Here is a 4,458-nt window from a genome sequence, read left to right as displayed (position 1 = left end):
CCTAATAGTAGGCATCATCTGCATTTTTTACAGAAGCTTGCAGGTAAAGGAAAGCTTTAACTGTAGCTATATTCTGACTAGTTTATTTGTTCATATATATATATAAAACTAAATACGACCTCACGTTTTATACGTTTGCAGCCTCTGAAACTTCCGTCGGTCATAAAAATTAATTCGGATGGTTCGATTTTCTGCATTTTTCGCATCCGTAGCAAATATTTTGAGGGGTGTTTTTGACAATTGAGAGCCACCAAATGACGAATATGAAAAAACGAATATGACAGTTTCGGACTCAGTCAGGGTGCAAGGACCTTAAACTTTTGAGGCTTGCGCAGCTTCTCAAGGAGAAATCAAACAAATGAGCGCCGTTTTCTGAAGTCTATGAGCGCAGCACACACAAATAAACTAAATTGACATACTGCAGTTAAATTTCAAAATGTGGTGTTTTCATATTTATAACATTTGAATACAGTTCAGCAACATACATCACACGACCTGACGACCAAGAGAGCTGACAATTGACCATCACTTAATTTACCATCACCTCGCGATTGAAAATGTGACACTGATATGACAGTTCAACAAACAAGTTAATAATATTAAGTCACTTAAATTTAAGACGAAATAATGACTGTTTTGGTCTATTTTAGCAGCGAAAATAGATCCGATGAATCCAAACAAAGATCACAACATAGCGCATCTCACAGCAACACTCAATCGTGTTTTGAATGATTCAGTGTTTTGAACAAATCGTTTGAGTCAAAGATTCAATGACCCATTCACAAACATCTGTCTTATTCTTGATGAATCGGCCGTTTGAACGAATCGTGAATGAACGACTCAATGACTCGCTAAATAAAACCGCTTATCACCTGCATTTGCGCTCACCAGAGCCATTGAAAAACAGAGTTGCGACACTCCCATAGACTTCCATAGGAACTTTGGAATGCGGAAGTAACGCGTGTCATGGAGCAGCCGATAGTTCAAACACTGATAGTTCCAGCACTGAACCCCATTCATTTTCAGTGATTCTGAAGTTCGCTCGCTGGTAAGTTGATGAAATTACTGCATTTTTGACATTTGAACGCATTACCTGACCTCTCATGAATCTAGTCAATAGTTGTATTTTATGTAACCAGCTTTAGTTAATGTTTATTGGAAGATAACGTTAGTTAGACTCTAATTGCAGCTAGCTTAAGTGACCTACACTTCACTAACTTTAGCTATAACCTGACGTCAGTTAGGCTACATTTACCTTTACATTTACAAGTTCGTTGTCAAACAACGTTTATCTTCGGTTATTAGATTTGTTGTTAATATTAGCAACACTTAGTTGCCAGTTCATTAAAGTACCAGAGAATAACACAGTAAGGAGGTTGCATACACTTAGTGGCCGCTATATTATGAACACCTTTACAATCTAATGTAATTCAATACAACAGCTCTGCCATGAATTCTACTTTAATGAAGTTTATAATCAGCCAGAAATGTGTAAATTCAATACTGAGGTCATAGTTAAAGGTGATGTTGCACTACATTGTGTTCAGATGGGTTTCTTATTTACATACATGAGGTGGCCAGAATATTAAACACATCTGGATATGAAGCAACAAGTGCAAAAACACCCCCACAAACTATGACCTCATTGCTAAATCATCATTAAATTTACACCTTTATGACAGCATAAAAAAATAAAATTATCTTTTCCCTTATTTGCATAACTTCTTGGATTAGCTAAATAATCACCCAGCTTCTTCCATAATGTTATTGTGTGGAAGAATACAAATTTGAATAACAATAGTTGTTTGTATATAGATATATCCTTTTTTTCTCATTTAATTTCAAAATCTGTACTGGAGTACAGAGCCAAAATACCAGAAATCATGACAAATGTCCAAATAGTTATGGACCTAACTGTAGGTGTGTGCTCTCACTTCTGTAATGTCAACTTTGTGAAAATGTTTGGGAAACTTGTATTTAATCTGTCCTTCAATGTATTAACCTTAACACTGTTTCCTCTTTCTTTACAACTCCCAGTTCTCTCCAGCAGCAACAGGCTTGACTCAACTTCAGACCCGGTCTCCTCTGGGGCCTCTGACACAGGCCCTGTTTCCACCTGGAGTTGAGATGCATTTTGGTCGATCAGATCACAAGTGGACGAGGGAGACACATACAAGTTTACACCTGGTGTTTTAATCCATCTCTTTTGTCCTCTTTCAACCACTTCTGTCCTGATTTCTTCGAGGGGGTGGTTAAATGTATGGGTTTTTACAGATCTTTCAATCTAATGGACAAAATAAGCTAGAGCAGTTTACATATGAATGCACCCAGAGATGACAGGAAAACATATTGAGAGCATCAGTGTTCGTTTCTGCTCTGACAGCCGCGAGACCAGCTGAACGAGTGAGTGTGTGTTAGAAATCAGGAATGGTGAGAGAACCATTACGTTGGTACGTTAAACCAAACTTGGGTCTTCAGCCAACAAAGTTTAAATCCCGTCTGGCTCGAGTGCTTCCCATAATGTTTACACATTAGGTCAGTAGATGGAGAGTAGGTGGTCTTTAGTGGCTGTTCAAACACATTCGACTACATGAGCATTTACACTACGAAAGCAGTCCGGTCGAATGCATTTTCGACTACTTCTGGAAGTGGTCGAAAGTGGACAAACTCAAACCGTTTTAGACCCCGTTTACACCTGTATTTAGTGTCGTCCACTTGTGATCCGATCAGCCAAAACGCATCTTAATACCAGGTGGAAACAGGCCCACAGTCTGCTTCTGGCAGTGGAATGCTCTCACCCAAAAAATCAAGTAACTATAGCATTACTATAGCGTGGAGTTTGAATGCTTTTGTTATCAATGTATGGATAAGCATTCGACTGATTCTTGATTCACCACCAGGGGCCTGTACCATGATGGTAGTTGAACAAACTCAGGGTTGTAGGATTAGTTTCGAGTTGACAAAACCAAACCACTCCAATCCAGCTTTGTTGGTACCATGATGCTGATCATCAACATTCTCTGTCAACTCAGGCTTTGATCCTGAGTTTGTGGATCATATGCACATGAATGTGTGACATCAGTGGTGAACAGCCAATCAGATGACTAATCTGAAACTTAATCTGAACCTGGCTAGCCAGCTAATCCAGCTTCATGGTACAGGCCCCAGGTCTCCAGATCATCCTACAGCTGGGCTGGAAGAATGTAATGGCTATTGTGAACACTTATATTCCTTCTCTGGCCTGCTTTCTGCCATCTTTCTCTCCCTGTAGGAAGTCGAATGAGTTTCTTTGAAGACAGAACATTCAAGGAAAACTTACCTACCCTCTCCCTGGATATAATATATAATTAAAGGTTTTGTTGAATGCAATTGTTTGTCTTGTATATATTTCACTGTTGACCAAACTTCTTTCTTGACTTAAACTGAGCAGCTTCATTCATTGATATTCACTTGTTGTGCATGTTTACATGAATGTATCTTAACACAACATTAGGATGTTAGTAATTATGACCATAGAAGCATGGGAAAAATATATACAGTACATGCTGTAAATGTATATCTTATGGGAGCAGCCCCCCTTCCCTCTAAAATTAAACACACACACAAAATTAATTAAATTCAAAGGGCTTTATTTGCATGATATATATATATATATATATATATATATATATATATATATAAACATACATACTCATATGTATGTATGTATTTGTGTGTGTTCTGATGAATGGTTTAGCATATGTTTAGGGAAGGTCAGGATAAGGGGTACATTAGCCATACTGAAATGGATCCAGTTAACAGAAATGTTAATGTTATGGATCGTATTTAGGAACATTGTTAATTCACTCAGTAACCATCTCTCCAGTTACCTGTACATTTTAACAGACCACACTGTTAACGATAATGCCGTCTCTCTATCACTCTCCAGATACAATACACTACTTTAAGTGTAGGCTACTCAACGTAGTAATCAATTTTATTCAATATTTAATCAATATTACGCGTTAATATTTACCGAAAAAATTCCTGCAAATACAGTAGTTGCTGTAAATGTATTTTATGTTATGGGAGCAGCCCCTCTTCCCTCCAAAATTAAACACAAAAACTTATTAATGCTGTGTTTCCGCCACTCCCCAGGAAAAAAAGGCTATTATATGTATGTAATGTAAGTGTCAACGTAATAATCAATGTATATTATGCGTCAATATTTACCGATAATTGCTGCAAATATAGCTACAGCTGTCTGTCCCGCTTAAAACCATTCAAACTGGTTGACAGCGCGGATTTGTTTGGAACTATTGAGAGCTACACGAACCACGTGACAGCGTTGCGGCGAGATCAAAGAGTGTCGCAACTCTAACGGCTCTGGCGCTCACTATTGACAAACCAATCAAATTTGTTCAAAACTTTTTTTTTTAAATCAGTCCAAACACATTTTAATTTTATTCAGGAGTTATG

General features: G+C 37.8%; 1 long non-coding RNA gene across 1 annotated transcript; it reads left to right on the top strand.

Annotated features, from left to right (window-relative positions):
- Window positions 1-872: 872 nt before the first annotated feature.
- LOC127525042 (uncharacterized) lies at window positions 873-3,369 on the top strand. Its single transcript, XR_007933234.1, has 3 exons — window positions 873-1,048; window positions 2,038-2,810; window positions 3,272-3,369. It is a non-coding gene; the product is annotated as an uncharacterized LOC127525042 (long non-coding RNA).
- Window positions 3,370-4,458: the final 1,089 nt, after the last annotated feature.

This window comes from Ctenopharyngodon idella, chromosome 13 (assembly GCF_019924925.1).
Source record: "Ctenopharyngodon idella isolate HZGC_01 chromosome 13, HZGC01, whole genome shotgun sequence".
Taxonomy (NCBI): domain Eukaryota; kingdom Metazoa; phylum Chordata; class Actinopteri; order Cypriniformes; family Xenocyprididae; genus Ctenopharyngodon; species Ctenopharyngodon idella.
This window is presented reverse-complemented; position numbering and strand designations above follow the sequence as displayed.